Source organism: Triticum aestivum, chromosome 2B (assembly GCF_018294505.1).
Source record: "Triticum aestivum cultivar Chinese Spring chromosome 2B, IWGSC CS RefSeq v2.1, whole genome shotgun sequence".
Classification (NCBI taxonomy): Eukaryota; Viridiplantae; Streptophyta; class Magnoliopsida; order Poales; family Poaceae; genus Triticum; species Triticum aestivum.
Window position 1 is genome coordinate 469185970 of NC_057798.1, and position 14601 is coordinate 469200570.

Consider the following 14601-nt stretch of genomic DNA (forward strand, 5'->3'; position numbering starts at 1 on the left):
TGATCGGCTTCTATTTATGTGTGTTATGTTTCATCATCTAGTTCCACTATTATTGTAATAACACTAACTGGATATCGTTGCAAATAGGGATGGTCCGCTCGATTTGAGTGGAGCTGCACAAAATGATCGGATTGTGGTGTCCTTCATACACCTCTTTTTTGGCTACAGAGCTGGGTGAAACTAGCTGCCAAGGAATGAACACTATGCCAAGGAAATGGAGCCATGCCTACGAACAACATCGATAAATTATATATTTTTCTTTATTTGTACACCTTCTCACAACTTTGTCTTTAGTTGTGATGTGAATATTGGCGCTGATCTGCGAACTATTGAGATGCATTAGCCATGGTAGTTTCATTTGTATTTGACGGAATGTTGTAACGAGATAATCTCGAGGCAAGACACATGAATCCTAAGTTGAAACCTTTTTTTCCTGCGGGAACCAAAGTTGAAACCTTCATAGCATCACAGTACAATTTCATCAAAATTATGCGTACATATAAACAAATCCTGAAGGATTGATAGTAATGCCAGAAACAATTCAACTTCATTTCGCCAACATGTTGGACTTCCTTCATCCGGATCCACCTGCCATGCAGCAATATTGAGTGCACACCACAACTTCAGGGAAAGATTCACCCCGGTCGTTGCGCCGCAGTAGTAATGACTAGTGAGCAGTCAAATCACAGAGCCCCACCTTCGCCATAGTAAGTTGCTCGAACGAAGCAACCATCATTTCTCTGTTCCTTGAATCCGCTGCTACTCCCATATTCCCACAGTAATAAGTTGCTCGGGCGAATCAACCATCACTATATCCGCTCACATGTGATGACCACAGGAGCTATCCATTCAGATTGCATGTTAAAAAAAAATAAAGGTCGATAACTAATGCGGTAAACTTTCAAAAAAAAATCTAATGCGGCACCTCGGGCCAACGCGGCCAGATCACATTTTGCACGAGAAATTACACACCATGTTTCATTGACATGTGGTCCCGTTCCAACATATCAGTGAGACGACGGCGAGTAGTAGTATTTCCGAACGGACGTGTAGGCCGGGGCGCCTCTTTGTGAACCGTGGCAAACTGGCAACCGTCCACCGACTCTTCGCCTTTCCCTCTCGATTTGGAACTGCTGTCGCACACTCTTCCTCTCCCTCCTCCATTTTCCTTCAGCCCTTCACCCTTCCTTCTGCCATTGTTTGATCGTCTTCTCCATGGAGGGAACAGGCCAGAAACGACCCCGTTATTCTTGCCCCGATCTGAAAGATGATGTGGTGGAGGAACTCATTGATCAGTGTGACGTCATCACCTCGGCTAGCATGGCAGGTTCGTTCAAGCCCATTCTTGACTCAACTAATAACTTCATTCCAAGGAACCCAAGAGTCAAGGAGCGGTTTGACCTCCCCTATCTTCTTTGCCATGACCCTGATGACTACTGGCTCGGGGACGACGGAGGCCTCGCCTTGTGCAAGTTGATGCCGCTTGATAATGATACGTATGATGTTAAGATGTCATCGCTTGAGGGCAAGGATTGGGCAGGCGCAAATGGAGATTGGGTTGTTTACATTGGGCCCAACTGCGAGTGGGAACTTGTGAATGTGTACACTCTTGACCGGGTTCCACTTCCAAAAATCTCAGCAGACTGCCCAGAGGTTGAGCACACCGGTATTGTACACACGTTCAAATACGATGATGGTGACTATCTTCTATGGAAGATAGCAATTTGTCGAGTTCCCAACCGCTCTTGGAATTACAACAACTATGAAGTTGTTGCTATCTTCGACAAGCTTGTTGCCGTCCTTCGTGGTTCGACTGGATGGATATTGCTCAAAAATCAGTTTCTATACACGGATGTGTACTGTGATGCAATTCAATACGAGGGCCTTGTGTTTGCTGCCACCACTCGTGGCACTGTTTTTTCATGGAATCCTTATACTTTCGGTACGTTTGTCTTCCACCGTAATTATAATTGTTTCATCCACATGCATGCGGGTTAGAAAGTTTCCCTTTACTAATTAACCTTGTTCTTGTGTTTCCAAGGTCCTGTGAACATTCCACCACCTATACTTGAAAAAATTTATGTGTTTGCTATACCCGCATATGTTAATATGTGTTCGCTGTACGTAACCAGCACCTCGAATCCTCGATACTAGTAGGAGTAGTATAGAGTAAGTAGTAGGAGTAGTAGGGTGGCATGGGACAGAACAAGCATTCACGTCCAGGAGTACGGCACACGCCACCACCACGACATCCATCTGACACCATTTTATTTCTTGTAGTCCGTGCTAGAGCAATCTCTTCAACCTCGTCGTTTCTATAACTTCAGCCATCGCGCGGCGGGCGAGGTGGGGGTTTGCCGATAGTCGGTTTCCTCAATTGCAGTCCCACTTGTAAGTCCAACTCCAATGCACGACCCCAAATGGACCTCCGTTTTGCACGAACTCCAATGATAATTTTGACTAGACAAGCAAGACAAAAGAAAACAAGAACCACAAGAATACATTTTACTACTCCTTTAAGTTGGATTAGTGCCTTCTCGATGCATTCATTGTTGATCTGCGGAGGCTCGATCTTGCATGCTTCTTTCTTCTTCGAGTGTAAAGAAGTAGACGTTGCTTCCTCGCATCCTAGTCTCATGTCTAGCCTCTAGTAGGAGTATCAACTAGTGCACTAGTCTCATCTCTAGCCTCTATGCTAGCTAAAAGTGCTCGAACATCTACTAAATTGCACTCTATCAATATATCGATGTACTCTTCTTCTTAATACCAAAACTTGCATCCATTCTACTCCCTCTGTTCCACAATAGTACATGCCTTCTATTTGTCAAAATGTAGATGTATCTAGACATGTTTTAGCATATAGGTACATCCATTTTTGGACAAATGGAAGTCAAGTATTTTGGAACGGAGGGAGTACACAATAATTTTTTTAAGTTAGCACAACTAGTCTAATCCGAGAGCACAACCGATGATCTGGTCGGGTTCTTCCTCCTTTTGCTGACACGTGGGACATCCAGCATCCATGTCGTGTCATGAAAGAAAATAGAGTGGTAGTTGAAGCCACGTGATGTGCATCTTGGGTTAAACTGTAAATAGAATCTTACTACTCTTGAGTAAATCCAAAAGCAGCCACCAAAGATCTTTATTTGATTTGTTTTTCATCACCAGCACGTCGAGGTGAAAGATGTGCAAGTTTAGTGGGTCCAATTGCGTTTTCACTGACATGTGGGACTGCATGTGAGCAAACAAACGATGGGCTCCGTGCGTCTGCTGGCTAGCTGAGAAGAGAGATAGAGGAGGGCTGAGCACAAACTCTAGGAAATTTGTTCTACGTAACCAACACCTTGATATTCGCGTGTGGTTGTTTCTAGAATAAAAAAAGGAGGTACCCCTACTTATGTTACTCCCACTACGCCTAGCCTAAGGTTAGTAGGTGACCTTCCACTTGGATCTTCGCCTCTTCCGGAAGTCGATAGTTCTACAGTAGTGCTTCTGGCAATCTGACACCAAATAAACTGCTGCACGTCCACCGCTTGTAAGCAAAAGTTTTATCCTCGTGCTGCGAGCCACCGCGCACGCGTTGGCGAGGGAGAAGGCGTAATCAAGCTTCTCGTCGTTCTGCGAGTTGACGGGACACATCAAAGTTATTTACTAGTAGTACGTACTCTCTCCAAAAAAGGGCTAACCATGTCATTGCTACCATCTCGTGCTCCGTTGTTGAGTACGTGCACTATTCATGTGCCATCGAGGAGAAAAAATATTGCGTAGGTGCCATCAAAGTGCACGACTCACTTATGAAAAAGGGTTTCCCCCCCGCTTTTCCCCATGCGCGACTCACTTACGCACTGCTTATCTGATTATCTCCATTTTCTTGCATGACACGTGCACCTTGATGCTAGATGTCTCACGTGTTGGGAAAAGGATGAACAAAGCTCACATAAAAGAAAAGAGTTGAAGAGCATAGGTTCCGGACGACCGAGAAGGAGCAAGGAACCTCGTGGTGGAGCGTTTGCAAGGAACCTTGTGCGTTTTCCCCTATTTTTTGCCGCCTGCCCACCTGTAAACAAATAAAAGAACATGAACTTTTCGCTAACCACTAGAAACGGTACATCAGGATGCTAAGTTGAAGATGTTTTCTACTCCCTCCGTTCCCAAATATAAGTCTTTTTAGAGATTTCAATAAGGGACTACATACGAAACAAAATGAGTGAATCTACACTCTAAAATATGTCTACATACATCTTTATGTTGTAGTCTATTTGAAATGGCTAGAAAGACTTATATTTAGGAACGGAGGGAGTAGTTTATATTGAATTATTGATAACCACGCAACAAGCCATGCATGTACAGGACGCATGCAGCAACACATGTACACAAGCCAACGCACTAACTCCATCTGATCCAACTCATGCACATACGAGCACAACATGGAGCACACAACGCATGTACAAAAGACGTGCATGCGCACACGCTCGACCGTAGAATGCACATGAATAACACATGCATGCGCACACACTTGGCTGCATGGAGGGGTGCGCCATCCGCGGCGACGTCCGATTCGTCGTGCTACGATGAAGCTCGCACGCAACGACGCATACGCATCTCTTGCAGCACCTCTTTGCCGTTGTTGCTCAACTACTAGTCAGAGACAAAGACGACTGCAACCTCGGCCTTAGAGCTAGCACCGATGGAAAAATGTGCACGCTGCACGCACACGAGCACATACGGAGTGCCCACGACGTGGTGGTGGTGCGTCCCCTGTCGCCTCTACTCCTTCTGCGCATGTTGTCTATCAAGGCGGCTGCATGCTAATGATGATGTGGGAGAGATCTTCTAGGACTCAGATGATGACGAGGAAAATTATAAGACAGAAGGTGACGTATACCGTCAAGGTCCACGGTCAAGGGGGTGCTAGTAAGTGCTTAGATGTGCTTAGAGCAAGTACAATAGAGCCGAGTCAGCGGGCTATAAGGAATAAACTAGTATATTTCTGCTTAGTTGGAGGAAAGAGAAGAGGAGAGAGAAGGGTAAGCGGGCTCTTTGTGAAGAGTCAGCTCTAGCACGTTCTCCTAGGCACTTTGTGAGAATGAAAGGTGGGCCACACTCTTTTGATCTACTATTGTACATGTTGACTATAACATGGGCTGTAGATGACATGGCACTGGCTTATAGCCAGCAGCTGGCTATACTATTAACCATGCTCTTTAGATGAGGTTCTAAGTGCATTAGATGGCTTAGTAACTCAAGTCTTCAATGCATAGGTGCTTAGTTTATTGGTGTCACATCATATTTTATGCCTATGTGGCAGGCTTAGTAGCTATACATGGTGGAGCACTGGGAGAGGCCAAGGCTGGTCATAGTGGGGAGTAACTTATACTGTAACATATTACTATGTTACTCTAAACATCTCTATTAACCGGAAAGGAGGGAGTAGTAACATAGACTAGTGTCATATGCAGAGTATGGGAGCACATGATATTTCCCCGTCCGGACTGATCCCGAGTTGGCTTCTCACCTTCTTGGCCCAACAAAAACCCCTCCCCCCTCCTGCGTGCGCTTCCCTCCCGGCGCCAGCTGAGCCTGCTGCTCCACATTGATGGCAAGTCAGGGCGACGCGACCTCTCACTGCTTCCGCAGTTGAAGCGGCGCGCCGACCGAGGGCACCGCCCGCTGCACGCCTGACATTTCAGACTACACAGTGGAGAGTAACTTTAGAGCAAGTACTACGATTAGATGACATAAGCAAGCTATAAGGATTTACATATAGTATTTGTGCTTAGGCTGGTCAGTGGGGAGTAACTTAGACTAGTGTCATGCATATGACACTAGTGTAAGTTATTACCTCCATAGTGCAAAGTAACATTTTGCCTCGGGAAGTAGTAGTATCATAGATTGCTTCATTTATTATCTCATAGACTCATTTTGCCTCGGGAAGCGCTATGTTATAGTAATATACTCCCTCCTTTCCGGTATATAAGGCTAGTCATAGTGGGAGTAACTTAGCAAGTAACACAGCTTACTCCAAGATTTTTTTGCTTATGTGGCATGTAGTTAATGAGAAGTGGTAACATAATATGTTACTGTAACATAGCGCTTTCCAAGACAAGATGAGTCTACAAGCTAATTAATGAAGTCCTCTATGACACTACTACTACGTTACTTTGGACTATGAAGGTAGTAACTTAGACTAGTGTCATGTGCATGACACTAGTATAAGTTACTTCCCACTATGACCAGCCTAAGGCTCAATTCAAAAATCTCACCAACCAAGGTAGATGATGAGTGGTGGAATACTTTTTGTAGTTTGCAAAAGCACCTAATTAATGCTCTTGTTTTTCTCAAAAAATATGTTTATCAATGCATTAGTTGCAATGCGTGCATGCATAAAGTACATGCATTGGTCAATTTTCTCTCAAAACTTGCATGCAATGATTTAATGCACCTTGGTATCAGAACATGTGATGGGAAACAACCAAATTGAGCCTTATAAAATGGAAAAACTAAAATTTTGAGATAAACCCTATAAACCGGAAAGGAGGGAGTATTATGTTACCACAAGCACCTCTTTCCTCATTAAATACTTGCCACATAAGCAAAATTGTCTTGGGATGTCTTAAGTTACTACCTAAGTTACTCCCACTATGGCTAGCCTTAGTTGAAGGACAGAGAAGAGGAGAGAGAAGCGAAGCGGATTGTAAACGTGTAGCCAGTTGTACTCCAACTTACTTTGTGAGAAAAAAGGTGGGGCCATTATTAATGATATAGTATTTACACTAAAGGGACTAACGGACGCCTTAATTACTCCGTTTTTTAGACAAACCTTGGTGGGGCTATTATTGACCTTTTTTGGAGCTATTATTGATTTGGACGTGAGGTTTGGGGGCCAAAGGCCTACTATTATACTCGCACGACCGACCTGACATGCTCTACCCTAGCCGCTGATGTATCATATGGTTTCGCACCGTTCCAGATCTTAGCGCCACCACACAATTCTTCTCCAGCCCTCCTTCCGGCATGCACCGTGAGAAGGGACAGCAGTCCTCCGAACCCCGCCTTTCGTGATCCTGTACGGGAGAGGGGCGATCAGGTTTTTGGGGAGCACACTCCTGCGACTGCTACTAGCGACGACTTCCTCAATGACAGCCTTCTTCCCCGACCTCTATAACATCTTCATCAACGACATGAGTGGCAACATCAACCACATCGGTTCTGCTCCCGCTGTACAGTATGTGATTCTGTCCTCCTGGTTTAGTCCGCATCATTACTTTGATGTTTGCAATTGTCGTCATGATCTATTTACTACTGATTCGGATTAAATCTCATACTAAATTGCTCATATATTCAACAATCTAATCCAAAAACCTGATTACAGGCAATTTACTTCGAGTGGTTTTGCTGCACTTTTGAAGTCGCCTACTTTTAAGGGGGTGCAATATAAAAGGTGGCGCACAAGAGCAGTATATTGGTTTTAGATCATGTACTGCTATGATGCCACTAAGGGTAAGCCTGAGGGCGATCTTAATCCTACACAGCAGGAAGCTTTTTAGAACATGGATACCCTCTTCAAAGCCACCTTGCTGAGTGTTTTGACGATTCCATTGTGGATTCATATATGTCATTTGATAGCGGCAACGACATGTGGGCTGCGCTCGAGGCCACGTTTGGGCCCTCGGGCGCTGGCAACGAGTTGTACGTCATGGAGCAATTTTGTGACTACAAGATGACTGATGAGCGCTCTGTTGTTCAGCAGACTCATGAGATACAATCACTCTCTAAGGAACTTGAGTACTTTAAGTGTGTGTTCAATGACAAATTTGTTGCTGGGACCATCATTGCCAAGCTTCCACCTTCGTGGAATGATTTTGCTACTTCTCTGAAAAACAAGAGACATGAGTTTTCTGTTTTGGATCTCATTAGCAATCTTGATTTTGAGGAGAAGGCGAGAGCAAAAGACACATGTGCTTGGGTCGCTGAGGGAGCTTCTAGTGCCCACATGGTACGCGAGAAGAACTTCCAGCCCAACCAGGCCCAAAACAACAAGAACAGATCTCAAGGGAAAGGCAAGTTTGATGCAAAGAACAATCCGTCATATTCTACCAACTTCAAGAAGAATTCTAATAACGGGAAGGGATACGAACCTCAATTTTGGTAGCACCGCACAAAATTTATATGGCTGCATCTACGTGCTATCAGCTAACCTCATGGTGCTCTAGGTATTCCTACATTCGTAACTTGGTACAATGACCACCGCAAGATGAAATTAGCTTATTCGTACGTTGACTTGCTGAATGCAGTGCGGAACGATCCTGTCATGTGTGGAGGAGAAAACAAGCAGTGTAGCCGAAGGTGGAAATCAACCAAGGACTTATGAAATTATATATAATCTTCCTCAGGCAGGTCAGTATCCCCTTCGTCTAAATGATTGTGTTTTTCCATGCCGAGCTATTGATATGTGCTACTATTTTGCAACACGTTTAAGTATAGCTACTGTTTTCCTATCTTTTCAGATTCAGGACAATGAGTATGATTTCAGGGGAACCGCACAATATGGACCCATGTTGAGTCATCTCTATTGCCTCATGTGTTTGCTGCAAATGTGTCAGCATCAATTGCAAGATGAGGCAGCTAGCTAGCTGTGGAGTTGCCAACATGCTCAAAGTGCTCGCAACATTGAGAAGAAACAATCATGCCCAGGAAATTAATGCGTGCACAGGGAGGCCCTTTGCTCAGAGAAGCATCGACTTATTTTCTTTATTTCCACACCTTCTCACAGCTTTGTATTGGTTATAGTATGGTGAATCATTGAGATGCATAGACATGCTGAACTTTTGTTCTTCTGAATGTTAGTTTAATGTGAGTGTCTGCATCCAGTACCGCATCCTCTAATTTGGTGGATGCACATAGAGAAAATAAATCTCCTTAATTTACTCCATAACCACCCTATTAAATAGGCCTAGTAACAAACCAGGCGCATGCAGTGGCCGGCGGGCACATGCATCCTGCATGCATGGCCAGTCAGCCAAGTCCATGCGCCAACTCCAATGCAACAACGCAAAAGAAGAGAGCAGTTCTTGGGAAAAAGCGAGTAGTTAGTGCAGCGGGCCTTATAAACACGAACAACTCGCTCTCCCACTTTCGTCTCCGCCCCCAATTCCCCCCGCTCCCCAATCTTCCTCACTCTTCTAGAAAACCCCGCTCACCTTCTTCCTCACTCATACAGAAAACGCCTGCTCCTCTTCTTCCACTCCTACAGAAATCCGCAGCCCTCCTTCCCCACTCGCACTGCCACTAGGCTCGTCTCTGGCTACTCTGCTAAAACCCGTGAGCTCGGCGCGACGCCCACAAGGAAAATGGAGTCAGCTGGCCCCAACGCCAAGAAGATGAGGCTCCCGCCAGCGGCGACGCCGGTTGTAGATCCCGCACCTGGTAGCGCGGGGAGAAGCAGCGAGCCCCCCCCCCACCCGGATCTGAGGAACTGGTAGAATCTTCGGTGGACCGCATCAACTATCTCCCGGGTGTCATCCTTGAGGAGATCATCTCGCTTCTCCCCACCAAGGATTGCTGCCGTACACAAGTCCTCTCAACTTGGTGGCGCCCTCTATGGCGCACCGTGCCCCTCAATCTCGACCGTCGTTAGATATCTGTCCTTCCTGAATTTGATCTCCTCAGATCCATCGTCTCTTCTCACCAGCAGGGCCCCGTTCAATGTCTCTACATCCCGACAAGCTACCTGCTGTCCATACCCGGCAAGGTGGACGCTTGGCTGACATCCCCTGAATTCGGAAAACTTTAGCAGTTTGAGTTCTACCATTACCATGAAAGTTTCATACCACGAACATACCAAGAATTCGTGCCCACACCGTTGTTGTCCATCTCGCGGTTTTCCTCCTCTCTCCACACCGCCACCTTGGCCTGATGCCATCTACCAGACAGTCTGGTACAAATGCTTCGACTCCCACTGCTAAAAAAACTTCCGCTTGTGGTGGTTTATCTGTCGAAGGCCTCACTGCACAACATCATCCACTCCAGTTGCCCTACCCTGGAGCGCTTGCTAATTGTTTTCGGAATAGACATCGGTATCAGTTGTCTCAAAATAAAGTCGCCTCACCTTAAAAGCATTGGAATTTGTTTTAAAGGACAGCAGCTCATCATCGAAGATGCCCCTTCACTTGAAAGGTTGCTTCTTCATAATTGTTATACACCTTCAGAAATAACTGTCGTCTCTGCGCCCAAACTGGAGACCTTGGGTGTAATTCGTGACCCGTTTAATAATCACAAGGAGTTGGTGTTTGGCTTCTCACTTTTTCAGGTATCGTATATTATCATCTACACATTTGTAATCATATGCTGCATTTTTCATTTGTGCGCATAAGTTTTATATCATCTTGGAGTACACTTTGGGTACTAATATTATGTTATATGCTCAATGAAGAGTTCGTCCATTGATAGCCTATCAATGCTACTGGATTGCGTCAAGATCATATATATCAGAATGTATAGTTTTGATCTGGATAAAATTATTGGCTTGCTGCGATGCTTTCGATCTCTAGAGAATTTATACATAGAGGTGATGATTTCATGCACATTGAAAGCCCGTATATATTGTACTAGAATTAACTGTTCAGTTGTCGTTCTTTCGACATACTCTTTTTCAGACCTTAACTGTTTTCAATCTTCATGTCTACTTAGGCAGAACCACATGGAGAGAAACATATAACCAATCGTTGGCATAATAAGCACAAGGATTTTCTCAGTTCTCATGACATTCGTTTGAGGACAATAACGATGGGACGATATGCATCCAACCAGGCAAACAAAAGCTTTGTCACATTCTTCCTATTGAATTCGAGGTTACTATTGTCCATGAGGCTTAATTTTTTACAGCAAGAGATTTCTCACAGACGAACATGTTGAACAACAAAAAAAGAAGTTTCAGGTGGACAAATGGGCTTTTAAACGTGCTCGACTTCTATTTACAATAAGTTGTAGACATCCTGAAATAATTTTTTTTGCATAGGATGTTGATTTTATGGATCAGACCGATCCATTTGTTTGTGACTGCAAAAAAGAGTGGTTCGGTTAGATGTTACTGTCATGTTCAATCTGGGTTTTGTCTAAAAATTTGATGAACAATTAATCCTTGGGCTTTTTGTACCATTTGTATGCTTGACTTGCATGTTGTTGCCCTCGTACTCCCCTCCACCTGCCACTACACTGCCGCATCTTCCATGGCTGCTGTTCGTTCCCGTTCGAGGCCTTGCCATCATTCTCCGCCTTGGTTCGCTCGCTGTGCCTGCCGCCGCCTGGCATTGTCAACATGGTCAACAACAAAGAGGAATCAGGAGATGACTGTACATGGAGAGGCTGACAGTAGGGACCCACCAGGGTCATTGCATTTCGCAAGTAGGTGCCTCGTTATTACAAGATAAAAAATTACTTCCTCCTAATTGTTTGACAAGTAGGTCCCACGCCATTGTCAATGTAGTCAATAAACGAGAAAATTACACAACGAGCGGATAACACCAGGGACCCAGCAGCTCGCCTAGTTGTTTTTTAGTTTTTTTGAGACAAAGTTGTTTTTTAGTTTCAGAGACGGAGCTCAATTGCGCACTGTGCGGGGGCTGTGGCCCGTCTAGCCCACGCTTACGCTTTTATTAAGCACATGACGAGCCCAGTTGATATATTTTTTCTTTCTGAAATTGGCTAGCCCAGTTCTTTTTTTTTGGAGAATACCAAAACCGAGGCCTACTTGCTTTTCTCAGCCCTGCTGGGCTGCAAATCCTTCAAGACGAGGAGGGATGTAAGTAGTAAGAAATGGGCTTCCCCAGAAAATGGGCTATAAGTTGTAAGAAATGGGCTGTAAATTTTTAAACCAAAGCCAACCGACAATTGCATTAAAATATCATTTTTTTCAGGATTTCTCTACTCTCTACTCTTATAAAAACCAAACCCAACTGGCAATTACATTAAAATATCATCTTTTCTCCCACAAGATAAACTACTCATACAAATGCATCTTCATGTTCTGTGCAACGAACGGGCATCTTGCTAGTTAAGATTCTAAATTTCATTCATTTATTTTGCAGAGAATTGTTTTTTGAATTTTATTTTGATATAATTTTTTGAAAATTATTTTTAATGTGACTTGAAATTTCATGATTAAAAGAGTTCGGACCCCACCGAAATATGCAAAATTTTGTTGAATTTTTTAGCAGTGCCTAGAATATATGGTCTGTAATGCTAATAAAAAGAATATGGGCTTCAAATATCCTTAAGAATTAGCAAATGGGCTGTAAATTATTGAAAATAATGGCTAATGGGCTGTATGCTGTTTTCCACAGATTTGGAGGCTGACTTCTTGGCCTACTAGGTTCACGATGACGCTGTCCTAATTTTTTTTTGACGCGTACGCAAGGCTTTGTCAACTTAGTCAACACACAACAGTGACTGTTGGATGTCCATCCAACGGCCGTGGTGCTTCTTCAATCTCTGATCTTCCTGCTCCAGCCGCCCAAACCAGTGCCGGCGGGACTGCCTGCTCCCTCCTACCGTGGCTGGCTGTGCTGCCGCCAGGCCATCCCTCTAACCACCCACACATCCTGTTATTTTCCGGCAATGTTAGCCTCACCCCGCAGCCGACCAGTCGGCGCTCGTTCTCCCCTTACCGTGGGCATCCACTGCGGTGGCTTCGCTGGCTCCGGGTGGTTCTCTTCCTGGGCCTCGCCCTCGTCCACCGCATTTGTGCTCTCGGCGAGGCAAGGTCAACATGGTCAACAAACAATAGCCATCGGAAGAGGATGACAGTGGGGGCCCACACAGGGAAATGCCTCCTTATTACGCACAAAATAATGATTCCTCCACCTGATAGCTGGGACCCACCGGAAGGGCCTCTGTAATTCGTGAAAAAAACGTTCCCCCCGCTGTCAGCTCGGACCCACTGGAAATGCCTCCTTATTACGCACAAAAAAATGAATACTTCCCCTGCTAGCTGGGACTCACCTTGGTGGGAGCCTAACTTGTGGGCCTACTAAGTTTACGGGGACGGAGGGTTTTGTCAACTTAGTCAATATGAACGATTCTAGCTCCTGTGATCGTACGATGTCCATCCAACGGCCGTAGTGCTTCTTCAACCTCTGGTCTCCGTGCTCCAGCCGACCAAAGCAGCGCAGGTCGTGCCGCATGCTCCTGCCTCCCGTGGTCGGCTGTGATGTCGCGGAGGCCTCACCGCCCCCTACTACTCCCACCGCTAGCCAGGCCATCCCTCTACTCACCCACACCCCCTGTTATTATGCGGCGACGGCAGCCTCACACTGTAGCTGAACCAGTGAACCCTCGTACTCCTCTTCACATGGGCATCCACTGCTGCGTCTTCCCCGGCTTCGTGTCGTCCCTTCCTAGGCCTCGCCGTCGTCCACCACCGTGGTGCTCTCGACGCGGCGTGGTCAATGTGGTCAACGACCGACTTCCATCGGAAGAGTACTGTACGTGGCGAGGCTGACAGCTGGGTCCACGGCAGCCGCAAGGAAGTGCCTCCTTATTACGCGCAAAATAATTATTCCTCCACCTGACAGCGGGGACCCACCAGAAGGGCCACCGTATTTCGCAAAAAAACGTTTCCCCCCTGACTGCTAGGACCCACCAGCTACACCTTCGCACGCAAGGAAGGGTGTCTGGGCAAAAAAAAAATGATTTGCCCCCTGACTGCTGGGACCCATCAGCTACACCTTCGCACGCAAGGAAGTGCATCCGGGCAAAAAAAACGATTCACCCCCCTGACTGCTGGGACCCACCAGCTACATCTTCGCACGCAAGGAAGTGCCTGACAGTCGGGACCCACCTGGTCGAAGCGTACCTAGCATTGTCATTTTGGTCGTGAACGTGTACGTACATACTGGTCGTTGTTGAGGCGCGCACGTGTCGTAGTAGAGGCGCGCACATAGCATGTACACGTACGTACGATGGCCAGGGTGCAAGAAAGGAAATACGGCCACGTATGTGTACATACGAGCGGGGTCTCAAACGCCTACTCGCGCATACGTACAACTAGGGCTCGTGTACATGGCTGGGTCAGAACGGAGAAACAACGTCGTCGTCGTGTTCATGGGGAGCCAACCGGCTGGGTCGGAATGGAATGCGTGGTCGTGTTCATCGGGAGGGCTTGGACGGAACAGGCGATGGAAACGAGGCCTGGTGTACCGCAGAACGGAGGAAACGGCCTTGGGTTCGACCGACCATGTTCGAAACGGGATCCTGTTCATCGGGAGGGGTCTGGCGTACCACAAAACGGAGGAAACGGACCTCCTACGGTCGAAACGGGGGTTCTGTTGATCGGGAGGGGTGTGGCATACCGCAAAGCAGAGGAAACAGACCTCCTACGGTCGAAACGGGGGTCCTGTTGATCGGGAGGGGTGTGGCGTACCGCAAAACGGACGAAACGGACTTGTGTTGGAGGGATACGGTCGAAACGAGGGTCCTGTTCATCGGGAGGGGTGCGGCGTACCGCAACCATGGGATACTGTTCATCTCCACCGTCGACCTCCTCCAGCCTCCACGGGCTACTATTCATCCACCGTCGACCTCCTCCAGCCTCCACCTATGACT